Source organism: Pinus tabuliformis, chromosome 6 (assembly GCF_031772625.1).
Source record: "Pinus tabuliformis cultivar Carrire ecotype Pingquan chromosome 6, CPIR1, whole genome shotgun sequence".
Classification (NCBI taxonomy): Eukaryota; Viridiplantae; Streptophyta; class Pinopsida; order Pinales; family Pinaceae; genus Pinus; species Pinus tabuliformis.
The window spans coordinates 1,242,574,310-1,242,587,784 of record NC_142292.1 but is presented as its reverse complement, the minus strand read 5'-3'; the positions used below and the strand labels follow the sequence as shown (position 1 = coordinate 1,242,587,784).

Here is a 13,475-nt window from a genome sequence, read left to right as displayed (position 1 = left end):
GTGCAACTTTTTGAAAAAAGACACAATGAGGAGGGTGGATGTCCTTGGGAGGCATTCTATTGTGCATCACTGGTTCAGAGGCAATGTTTGCAGACCTCGGGCACTTCTCACAATTTTCAAGCAATAAAATGTCAAAACGCCCAAAAGAAAAGCCGATACTCTGGGTAAATTTGTCTGCGCGGCAAACTAGGTGTTGGTCGCGACGCATACGGAGTGCGCAGCGCATATAGCCGCATTCCACAATGAAAATTTGGTCGGGCGTGGCGCACATGGCGCGCGCGGTGCATTGGGCCCACCGCGCGGCGCACAAGCCTGAAACACAATTTTTTTTTTTTACTTTCCTTCGGGTCTGTACGAGTGCGAGTGAATTGAATTGAAAGAGCGAAGCCACCAGAGCTGGTGTCGAATCTGCAGAGTTTGAAGATGTCTTACGCTTACCTTTTCAAATATATCATAATCGGAGACACTGGCGTAGATAAATCATGCTTGCCATTACAGTTCACTAATAAATGTTTTCAGCCAGTCCATGACTTGACGATTGGTGTCGAGTTCACATCGCATAATATCACCATTCACAACAAGCCAATTAAGCTTCAAATATGGGATACTGCAGGGCAAGAGTCATTCCATTCCATAACTAGATCTTACTACCGGGGAGCAGCTGGAGCACTTTTTGTTTATGATATTACGCGAAGGGAAACTTTCACCCATCTTTCGACTTGGTTGGAGGCTGCCAAGCAACATGCAAATCCGAATATGATTATCATGATGATTGGTAACAAGTGTGATCTTGCCCATAGAAGGGTTGTTAGGACAGAAGAGGGGGCACAATTTGCAAAGGAAAATGACTTAATCTTCTTGGAAACTTCTGCAAAGACATCTCAAAATGTTGAGGAGGCCTTCATAAATACTGCTGCTAAGGTTTACCAAAAGATCGAAGAGGGAATACTTGAAGTTTCTAATGAGTCTTTGGGTATCAATGTGGGTTTTAGGGGCATGCCTCTTGTAAATCCGGTGGAGACTACTACCATTATCCTTGAAGCAGAATTAACCAGTGCGGTACATGAGTTGGATAATATTTTGCATGAGAAATCAACGACCAATGGATTGAATCTACTGCCTGAACGATTAACAAAGCAAGAAATAAATATGGGCTGGACCATTTGGCATAGAAGTGGGAAGGGTGTTAGGTGGTGGTTTAGTACCTGGGGATTTCAACTTCAAGGGAACGACATGTAGAAGCATCATCTGAGACAAATATACAACCAGTGCCTTCACCCTTGTCACAGGTTCCAGCTCTTTCAAGTGACAAAACAAAAGAAAAGAGCTCTGTTCAGCGCAAGAGAACTGTTCAAGCAGTTCGAAAGAAAATAAAATAGAGCCCTAAGAAGGTGAATTCGGTGGCGGCTCTTGTTCGAGGAATGCGTGTGGAAAATGCTCTGTTGCAAATGCAAGTAATTGTGAAACGGGCTGCTAAGACTGTATATAAGGTTATACATTCAGCTCATTCAAATGTTGTGCACTATCATGGTTTAGATGGTGATCGTCTCATTATTTATCAAGCCTTTGTTGGTAAAGGCCTCTTTCGCAAGACAATATCTTGTCATGCTAAAGGCGGATCTAGTATCAGAGTACGACCCCAGCGTAAGCTTACTGTGATTGTTAGAGAGCTTAAACCGAAAGAAGAAGCTGAAATAGCGAAGCTTCGAGTGTGGAAATTTAAGAAGTTATCAAAACGTGAGCACCGTCTTGTTCCTCATAAGCTTGTTGAGACAGAATGGCGGTGGCATCGTAAACCAAAGTATCAAGCTGGTTTAGGATCAAACAATGGTTTAGATTCCACAGATATTACTCAACTCTACATGTTTATAAGGCATCCACACCGAGGATCATACATTTTATTTTCAATCTTGATTTTGAGCTGGCATCAAAGATAACTTCATGTTTGGATCCACACCCCTGTTCTCACTGTGGTTTGGGAGCTCTGCATTACCGCTGCATATGAATTTTCGATTATCATGGCGCACACAGCCAGAAAGCCAAAAATCGCTGAAACCTTTCTCCATCGCCCAAAAACGCGCACGAGTTTGACAAGCTGATCCCCCATCAATGCTCTTTGTCCAAATTTGATTCTTCAACCACTTTAGTGACGAATGTGTTGAGTCTGGATGAGAATTTGCGTAAGCCTGCTGAGGAAACTCTGTCCTCCTGGTAAAATAAACTAGGCTTCTGCTCCTGTAGCATGGAGATCATCACTGCCAAGGATGTGGATATGCAAATATAATACTCGATGGTTGGCATCACTAGCGTACTGATGTGCACACTTTCCTTCAAGAATTTTCCGCTATTTCTTAGATCTCGTGGAACATCAAATGAACACTACAGCTGATATGTGAGCGATGAATGGACGTCTGTCCGAGCTCGGAAACGTTGTGATTAAGCCAGATCAGGTGCAGGTGCTCTTTATCTAATCACAAGGCACCCTACTATCAAAACAAAGTAACGGCAAAGTGAAGATGAAACAGTCAAAGACTGAATCGCCTACATTTAAAACAAGGACATCTGTCATAACAGAGGAATGTAAATAGATGGTCTATTCTGTCTTCAACCACGATTTCATGGGACCCACGATGCAGTTTTTTCATTTTAATTGGTCATCGGAGAAATCAAAATGTAACGCTGCTTCAGTCACTGATTGTTGGTTGTTCATTTCTATCAATAATGATTAAACAATCCCCACTTTGGGTCGATCCATTTCCTAATGGCAGAGATTATTTATTGTATGAAATATCATTTGTAAAGAGGGAATTCTGGAAAAAAGTGTGAGGAAAACAAAACTGGTGCTATCACTGTGCAATTTTGACAGAGAAATAATTAAATGGTGTAGCTCTTATTTGTAAGATCCTTGCGGTATGAGTTTAGCATGCGTTTCTTTTTCATGTTTCATATGTTTTTGTTATGTTCACAGTTCATTTCTAATCATTTCCAGCTGAAAACTTTTAAGTGAGAAAGGTAGAATTCAGTCATTGCTCTGCCTTGAGGAAGTGTTCAGATTTTATGTGTTTTCTACTTTCTGGAAAGGATTCATACATTAATGCCCTTTTCAGCTTTCTTAAACAGTCTTTTCACCTCATTTAAATTCAATTTGATTGCTAAAACCCCATGCCTATCTCGCCTTATAAAATATCCTGTGCCTTTGGTTAAGTCTCTGCTCATGCTGTCCTTGTCCCACATAGCTTTGAAGCTCAGTCATTTATTGAATTAACTCTTTCATATCTGTTTACTAGCCTAAACTCATTATCAGTTTTGCATTTGGGTCATCTTAGGCTCTATTGGCTATTTCTTGCCGAGATAGACCCGGAGAGAGCCCTCTCCTGTCCTCGTAGGGCTAGCTGCGAGGCTGAGCATGGTATGGTGTTATCTTGAATCCTCCCTTCCTTCAGCCTAAGGCAAATTTGAGCACTAACATAGTGGCAACCATACTGGGGACGAAAATGGTTTGCTTGAAGATTGTTTTGCCCCAGTGCATATCTCAAGTTCAGAGCTGATTGTTGATGGTGAACAACAATCAAACATAAGAAGAAGGCTGAGATCATTCACCTAGCAACTCCTTTCACTGAAGAATCCAGCAACCGGTGCTTCATGGTGACTCCACTGCAGAGGGATCAGTAGCTTTGATTATTTTTTTTAAACGGAGCGGATTGCAAGAAGATACGCTCCCATGAGCCGAGATCACATTCCAGGCTTTCCAAATAAGATTCTGAAAGTAGATTGGTCCAGGAATTTGCCTACGTTTAAATATGATGGTAAGATGGACGCTGCTTTACATCTAGTTCGATTTCACATGCATATTCGCAAGTTGAAGGTTGATTTTCCTGAATATTTCTTAATGAAGATATTCCTGGCCACTCTAGAAGGTGAAGCCCAATCTTGGTATGAAAATTTGTCCGCTGCTTGTATTTACTGTCTAAAGGATTTTCATGCCCTGTTCATTGAAAGATATAAAGACTCTTATCCATCATTAAACTTAGTTCAGGACTGTTGCAAGCATGCTTATAGTTTTATTGAAAGCCTTGAGAAATATTATGAAGATGATATTTTCATGGATGAAGAGATCATTGAAGCCCTGTATGAAAATTCGTTTCAGCAGCACACAGAAATCTTAGAGGATACTTATCAGCAGGTTGAAGATTCCCATATGGCTGAAAATGATGAAAGAGAAAGTTTCGTTTCAGATCTGTCTATAGAAGAAGGCGGCATGCAAGGAAGTCTAGTTCTAATTTCAGAATGTGATAATGTCAAGACAGCTATTTTAGATCCAGATTCATATCATGATGACCAAAAATACCTTGTGTTGAATCCCATAAAGAAGAACTCTGTTGTTGAGATCATTTGGCATGAAGAAAACAGAGTTACAGATCTAAATGCTCTCATCTCACCGGAACTAGATCTTCATGAGGAGGTCATCCAGTCAGCTCATGAACAGCAAGATGAGATCTTTGCTCAAGTAAGTGAAAAAGTGCCTCTAGATGAATTTATGGTAGATGATAAAAGTGTTAGTGTTGGGTTTCAAGAATCATCCAAAGTTTCTTTTCTCATGATTGATGAATGTGATGAATGTAATGAGAATATGGCTGTCATATCATGTCAAGATGATCAAAAATATATTCAGACTATAGCCGACCAGACCGTTATGGATTCCATTTTGTATTCTTCTTCATATGTTTCGTGTTTTGAAACGTTCTTTGAAGAGGAAATATGCTCATCTACTTGTTCATAATTTTTTGAAGACCGGGAACATGCTCTTATTTATGAAGAAAAATCAGAAGCAAGAGAAAAATACATCTTGTTTTCTCAACAGGAGGTGGCAATGGCAAATCTTCATGTTTTTCAAGATCCTCTCGCAAGTTTGTTGCAGCCAGTAGTGAAGGTGATTATTGCAATATTCAGTGATGAAGGAGATCATGGTCAACTGTGTTTTTGGATGTCTAGTTACCAGTATCTGTTGTTGACCAGAAGATCTGATCAGGAGAATCAATCAAGGAGGCATATACTTGATTGGTACATTGGAAGACACATTACACATGATTGCACATATTGCATTAGTACGCAGGTGGTTGTCATCATGATTTGGAACCCTCGAATCTTGACGGACTGCTGCCATTGAAATAAGTTTTGTCAGTTCTTGTTTTAGTTAAGTCAGTCATGAGTCATTTCCTTTTGCATTGAGTCAGTTTTTTCAGTCATGTTGGCTTCATAATGAAGTCGGTTTAAGTCAAGTTTCAGTCAATAAATGAGTCGAAGTCTTGTGTTGTTTGTCGAAATAATGACTCCATAGCCCAATGGACGAAGGCACTGTCTAGATCTTCCAGAGATCTGCTGTTCTTGGCACCTCCAAGGAGCTACCATCCCCCATTGGAGCCAATGTTAGAGTCGGTCTTGTCAGTCCTCCGCCAGAGATCAAAACTCTTTTTGCAATTCATTTTTAGGTGTCTCGCTCGACTCACTTCATTGCATTTCACTAGGGGCATGCCATTTTCTAACGGAAGAGTTTGGTGTTCTTGTTTCCCTCATGCTTGTACCTTCCCGGGCTAGTCAAAATTTCTCTATGTTCATCAAAGTTCATTTCAGCCATTCATAGTCATTAAATGTCATTTTTGGTCAGAAAGAGTCATTTTAATTCTTGAGTCCAGGGTTTTGTCCTCGGAAGTGCTTCAATAACATGTGCAGGCCAGAGGAAGGTTCAATAGGTTTCTTATTTCACGAGTTTCATCATCATTAATGCTCAAAGATATTTCTTCTTCAAAACTCTGTTTTGAAGAAGAAATTTTCAAATTTGTTTTATGATACGCTCCATTCACAAAATGAACTCTTGGAAAATCATCCTAATTGTCGAATATACAACACGCTCAGTAGTTTGGTGTAGTTTGATAGTTATTATCTTGAAAGTGAACCATGTGCGGCTTGTAGCTCTCCAGAAGTGCCTTATACAAGAATGAAGTTGGATAATCTGAAATCTGAGACCAAGTTCACTGACAACTGAAGAATTGTCAAATCCACTGGTAGCCACACTGTCCAGAGTGTCACAATGACTGTTCATGTTGCTTGCCAATCAAAATCAGTTAAAGTGCTCAATTTTTATAACAATAATAGGCCTATTTTCACTACAACACCATGGCACACATTGGGTGGGATTCATGTTTGCACCAATGGTTTTGACTTGGCTACTATGCATCAGAGCGATTGGCCTCTATAATATTATTTGTTGGAATCCACATGTACATCGGGCACTCTCTCTATATTACATGTGCAACTTTTTGAAAAAAGACACAATGAGGAGGGTGGATGTCCTTGGGAGGCATTCTATTGTGTATCACTGGTTCAGAGGCAATGTTTGCAGACCTCGGGCACTTCTCACAATTATCAAGCAACAAAATGTCAAAACACCCAAAAGAAAAGCCGATACTGTGGGTAAATTTGTCTGCGCGGCACACTAGGCGTTGGTCGCGATGCAAACGGAGTGCGCAGCGCATACAGTCACATTCCACAGTGCAAATTTGGTTGGGAGCAGTGCACATGGCGCACGCGGTGCATTGGGCCCTCTGCACGGCGCACATGGCGCGCGTGGCGCATTGGACCCGCCACCCAGTGCACAAGCCCGAAACACAAAAAAAAAATTTTACTTCCCTTCGGGTTTGTACGAGTGCGAGTGAATTGAATTGAAAGAGCGAAGCCATCGGAGCTGGTGTCGAATCTGCAGAGTTTGAAGATGTCTTACACTTACCTTTTCAAATATATCATAATCGGAGACACTGGCGTAGGTAAATCATGCTTGCCATTACAGTTCACTGATAAACGTATTCAGCCAGTCCATGACTTGACGATTGGTGTCGAGTTCGGAGTGCGTAAGATCACCATTCGCAACAAGCCAATTAAGCTTCAAATATGGGATACTGCAGGGCAAGAGTCATTCTGTTCCATAACCAGATCTTACTATCGGGGAGTAGCTGGAGCACTTTTTGTTTATGATATTACGCGGAGGGAAACTTTCACCCATCTTTCAACTTGGTTGGAGGCTGCCAGGCAACATGCAAATCCGAATATGATTATCATGCTGATTGGTAACAAGTGCGATCTTGCCCATAGAAGGGCTGTTATGACACAAGAGGAGGCACAATTTGCAAAGGAAAATGACTTAATCTTCTTGGAAACTTCTACAAAGACATCTCAAAATGTTGAGGAGGCCATCATAAATACTGCTCCTAAGGTTTACTAAAAGATCGAAGAGGGAATACTTGACGTTTCTAATGAGTCTTTGGGTATCAATGTGGGTTTTGGGAGGATGCCTCTTGTAAATCCGGTGGAGACTACTACCATTATCCTTGAAGCAGAATTAACCAGTGGGATACATGAGTTGGATAATATTTTGCATGAGAAATCAATGACCAATGGATTGAATCTACCGCCTGAACAATTAACAAAGCAAGAAATAAATATGGGCTGGACCATTTGGCATAGAAGTGGGAAGGGTGTTAGATGGTGGTTTAGTACTTGGGGATTTCAACTTCAAGGGAACGACATGTAGAAGCATCATCTGAGACAAATATACAACCAGTGCCTTCACCCTTGTCACAGGTTCCAGCTCTTTCAAGTGACAAAACAAAAGAAAAGAGCTCTGTTCAGCGCAAGAGAACTGTTCAAGCAATTCTAAAGAAAATAAAACAAAGCCCTATGAAGTTGAATTCGGTGGTGGCTCTTGTTCGAGAAATGCGTGTGGAAAATGCTCTGTTGCAAATGCAAATAACTGTGAAACGGGCTGCTAAGACTGTATATAAGGTTATACATTCAGCTCGTGCAAATACTATGCACTATCATGGTTTAGATGGTGATCATCTCATTATTGATCAAGCCTTTGTTGGTAAAGGCCTCTTTCGCAAGACAATATCTTGTCATGCTAAAGGCGGATCTGGTATCAGAGTACGACCCCAGTGTAAGCTTACTATGATTGTTACAGAGCTTAAACCGAAAGAAGAAGTTGAAATAGTGAAGCTTCGAGTGCGGAAATTTAAGAAGTTATCAAAACGTGAGCACCATGTTGTTCCTCATAAGCTTGTTGAGACACAATGGCGGTGGCATCGTAAACCAAAGGATCAAGTTGCTTCAGGATCAAACAATGGTTTAGATTCCATAGATATTACTCAACTCTACATGTTTATAAGGCATCCACACCAAGGATCATACATTTTATTTTCAATCTTGATTTTGAGCCGGCATCAAAGATAACTTCATGTCTGGATCCACACCCCTGTTCTCACTGTGGTTTGGGAGCTCTGCATTACCTCTGCATATGAATTTCCGATTGTCATGGCGCACACAGCCAGAAAGCCAAAAATCGTTGAAACCTTTCTCCATCGCCCAAAAACGCGCACGACTTTGACAAGCTGATCCCCCATCATTTCTCTTTGTCCAAATTTGATTCTTCAACCACTTTAGTGACGAATGTGTTGAGTCTGGATGAGAATTTGCGCAAGCCTGCTGACGAAACTCTATCCTCCTGGGAAAATAAACCAGGCTTCTGCTCCTGTCACATGGAGATCATCGCTGCCAAGGATGTGGATATGAAAATATAATACTCGATGGTTGGCATCACTAGCGTACTGATGTGCACACTTTCCTTCAAGAATTTTCTGCTATTGCTCAGATCTCGTGGAACATCAAATGAACACTACAGCTGATATGTGAGTGATGAATGGACGTGTGTCCTGGCTCGGAAATGTTGTGATTAAGCCAGATCAGGTGCAGGTACTCTTCATCTAATCACAAGGCACCCTACTATCAAAACAAAGTAACGACAAAGTGAAGATGAAATGGTCAAAGACCGAATCACCTACATTTAAAACAAGGACGTCTATCATAACAGAGGAATGGAAATAGATGGTCTATTCTGTCTTTAGCCACGATTTCATGGGACCCACGCTGCAGTTTTTTCATTTTAATTGGTCATCGAAGAAATCAAAATGTAACACTGCTTCAGTTACTAATTGTTGGCTGCTCATTTCTGTCAATAATGATTAAACAATCCCCACTTTGGGTCGATCCATTTCCTAATGGAAGAGATTATTTATTGTATGAAATATCCTTTGTAAAGAGGGAATTCTGGAAAAAAGTGTGAGGAAAACAAAACCGGTGCTATCACTGTGCAGTTTTGACAGAGAAATAATTAAATGGTGCAGCTCTGATTTGTAAGATCCTTGCGGTATGAGTTTAGCATGCGTTTCTTTTTCATGTTTCATATGTTTTTGTTATGTTCACAGTTCATTTCTAGTCATTTCCAGCTGAATACTTTTAAGCGAGAAAGGTAGAATTCAGTCATTGCTTTGCCTTGTGGAAGTGTTCAGATTTTATGTGTTTTCTTCTTTCTGGAAAGGATTCATACATTAATGCCCTTTTCAGCTTTCTTAAACAGTCTTTTCACCTCATTTAAATTCAATTTGATTGCTAAAACCTCATGCCTATCTCGCCTTATAAAATATCCTGTGCCTTTGGTTAAGTCTCTGCTCATGCTGTCCTTGTCCCACACAGCTTTGAAGCTCAGTCATTTATTGAATTAACTCTTTCATATATGTTTACTAGCCTAAACTCATTATCAGTTTTGCATTTGGGTCATCTTAGGCTCTATTGGATATCTCTTGCGGAGATAGACCTGGAGAGAGCCCTCTCCTGTCCTCGTAGGGCTAGCTATGAGGCTAAGCGTGGTATGGTGTTATCTTGAATCCTGCCTTCCTTCAACCTAAAGCAGATTTGAGCGCTAACACTCCCCGTTCCTTGATCCTGGAGGACCTCTACAGTGAACCCTACATGCTTACCCTCCATGAAGAAACTCCCATTGTGTCCCTCTTCATGAGCAGAATAATTCCCTTTTGCACCATTTCCCCAAAATCTTCTATTTTTCACAGTTTACAAGACCGGTGCTAATGGCCTTTTTCCTCCTCGCACCGATATGCATGGATTAACACTTCCCCTTACACCGACCGGAGCGACTGAGCTTTGTTCCAGTCGTGTCGGTCCTCCTATGGAAATTTTTTTAAATAAGGAGCTGAAGCTTCCAACTCTAGAAGCTTCGTAACAGAAGTTTGGTAAATGGTTTGGCCGAATGGGGTCGAGGATGTCAGTTTGGGCTCCCTTCCCTTATAATGATGGAACTACCTCAAGTGATAAGACCTTCTCCCATGAGAAGAGGATCCATCTCCCATCCATTCATCCTACATAAACCTCCATTTTTCCCAAGCACAAGCTAGTGTTTATGTTGGTGTGCTAGTGCTAATTAAGTTTGGAGTAAACAACAAGCTATTCATAGTTGTAGCTCTCTAGTTATGTGAGGGAGAAGTGTGAATTTGGTTTAGTGTGAAGCCTAAAGGGAAGAGCCTTAAAACTACTATTGTTGAGGTCATCATGGAATTCTATCAGAAGTGTGTGGGAACCTAGTTTTGTCGGAGGAGAATGGCAACGTCAAGACAATGGTTGTAATCTCTTCTTGATTCAATATATATGCAACTATCAATTAATTTCCTACATGATATGTCATCTTACATGTCCATGGCTTAATGTTTCTTAACTTGTTAAGTAGGTTGAATTACAATTTGTCTATTATCACGGTTGTTGTTTGTTGTTGTTCACTTGTTTCAGGTGTTTGAAGAAGGAAGCGAGAGATAGTTGGAGCGAGCAAGCAAGGAAATCATCAAACAGGATAAGCGTACTAAGAGGTAAGCCCTCTTAATTGGTTCTAACCTAAGGAAATCTTCCATAGAATGTATCAGTTGTGGCTAGACCCATTATCAGGCTAGAGGAATTGTTTGTGTTTGCACTCATAATTTTACTTCACCACAAATTGGAAACCATACTGGGGAACCAATCCTTCTGTTTGTCTTGTTTGAGATTTCATGATTTCGTGTGAACTTTTCTAGTTCCACTTTTTCCCTTTGGTTTTGTTTCTTTTCTTCTGCTTACTGGTCTAAGTTTGAAATTCATAGTGGCAGATCTGGTCCATGTTTTAATTTTTTTTAATTTTTTTCTTGGCTCCCTTGCTTAGTGCGCTTAATCCGCTAATAGTCACACTGATTAGCGTGATATGCTGAAAAACAGTCACATCGACCTCCCTCTGGTGCTTGTTGTTAGTTAGGCAGTCGCACCAATGCATGTAAGTGAAGATTAGGGTTTATCCCCAATCTTGGCTAGTGTGTTTTTCTCTTATGATTTCGAACCCATAATCCTTTTAGACTGTTTTCTCCCTGACTAGAAAGCTACTTTTCATTTGGTTTTGTTTGCTTGTTGGCTTATCATCTTTCTGCTTGATTTCTTGAGTCACTAGATGGTTAGTGACACTAGGGCATCTAGATTGTCTTCCATTCAGCTGATTGTGAACTTAGTGAGTCAAGTTGTTGATGTACTTACTCCTTGCATTTCATTTGCGGTCCTTTTACAACTTTGACCTCCATTATACAAGTTTGAAAAGTTTTCGTTTGTTTGTATAAACGTTTCTTTTCTGTCATGGATTACATTGCTTGTCTTGTTTTCGGTAAAGTCAGTGATTTATTAGTTTGAAGGAGTCTCGCTTTTCGTGTTTTCATTTTCTTGAAGAGCCAATTGTCTTGAAATTTTTTTTCATTGAAGTGTTTTATGTGAAAAAATCATTTCGTTGTTTCATGAAAAAGTATGAAATTATAGTTTTTTGCATCATTATGTTGTAGTAGTCAGCATCATTAAAGACTAGGATTGCATTAGCATTTGAAAAGGAAAAGAACTCTTTTGCTTTTTAAAGGACTATTAGAAATGTATTTGTCAGAAAATTAGGAATTGGAATGCATTTTTCATTATTTTATTTTTTCTAAAAGTGAAGTAGTGAAAGACCATTTTGCTTTCAATTGCTTGGTTGTTTGCATTTGATTGTGTGTTCTCTACCCTTTCTAGTGTAGACAATTCATAGAATTGAAAGGGTCTTGTCTCATTTAGTTGCATTTAAGGTTTTTCGAGTCACATCGCTAAGGCCTGAAAACTAAGACATAACTCAAGATAAACTTTAAAATGAACTCAATTAACCTAAGGCACATTTGAAATCTAATGATCATATCTAGAAGGTCTAGGCTAGAGACATGTTCCATCGTCTTTAAACCTAGCAGTTGTTGTTAGCTTTAGCATTAGACAGTGATAGTATGGATTTGTGCTCCCTATATCATCGAGTATATAACGGGAGACCCTCTAGGCTAAAATCATTTATCCATAGGAAGCCGATTCGGTATCCTTGCAAAAGTGATACATCGAGCACAACATTTGGGGAGATTGCCTGCTCGTACTTCTAGGTTCGTCGGGAGCTATTCGGTAGTTCAAAGTTGCCTGGTAATCCTGTTTACCTAGATCATCCAGAGCAGTGATTTGATATTTTTTACTCATTAAACTTAAAATATCATTTGAGCACTTGTCCTTTCAAGATCATTTCCAATCGAAAGCGATAGAGTCATCTTTGTTTCTTTCTCGACTCTTAAAAAATGAAAGAGCACCAGTCTATTTATGTGTCTTAATAATTGATTTCCCATGATCTGATAACATCCTGTTAGTCTTTCCTAGACCAAATCGTGAGCTTCCCTTAAAGAACATTTTAAAATCCTTGAAGTTTAACTCTCTCTTTTCTGTTAACTAAGGCAAGGTCATCATAGCTTAACCATATGGTTCACCTAGTTCCTCTTCCTCTCCTCCATCTGAAAGATTTCCTAAGGAGTCGTTTCCTAAGTTACCAGAGTCACTCGAGGACCAAGGTGCTAAACTCAGAATTGTTCTGAGCATTCAACCTTTGTCATCTTGTCCTCCACCTATTTTAGATACTGGGTCATCTGCTAATCTTGGCTCGGAATCTCCAGACAATCCCGTTCAAACTCCTGAGAGTTCGCCGACCACTGATGATCAGCTTGGACTGGTTATCTATCCTTTGAATCCTTTGTTTGACCCTATTGTGATATCACCGCAACGTCCCTACAGTCGGTACAATCAGTCGGTTGGAGCTAGATTGACGCTTCTTCATCCAGTCTTCCATGTTGGAGCCAGATTGACCCTTCTTCATCCAATTCAGGTAGATTGGTTTGAATTCTGCAATTGTTCCCAATCACTTTCTTGAGGCATGAGACATGGAAGACTGGATGGATTTTTGCAGTGGGTGGCAAAGCTAGCTTGTAGGCAACTTCTCCAATGCGCTGAAGTACTTAATACGGTCCGTAGAATTTTGGAGATAATTTCTGACAACCCTTGTCTTTGAGTGATGTTTGCTTATATGGTTGCAGCCTCAAAAATACCTGATCCCCTTCTTGAAATTGGTGTTATGAGCGATGTTGATATGCATGTTGCTTCATGTGGTTTTGGGCTTGATGAAGATTCTCTCTAAGGTGGGCCAGCATGGTTGTGCGGTTTTGTAGGAGTTGATCCACTGC

At 40.3% G+C, this 13,475-nt stretch overlaps 2 pseudogenes; both read left to right on the top strand.

Moving 5' to 3' along the window:
• The first annotated feature begins 408 nt into the window (after positions 1–408).
• Positions 409–1,949, top strand: LOC149263185 (uncharacterized; annotated as a pseudogene).
• Positions 1,950–6,746: 4,797 nt separating this feature from the next.
• On the top strand, positions 6,747–8,283 carry LOC149263184 (uncharacterized; annotated as a pseudogene).
• The last annotated feature ends 5,192 nt before the right edge of the window (positions 8,284–13,475 follow it).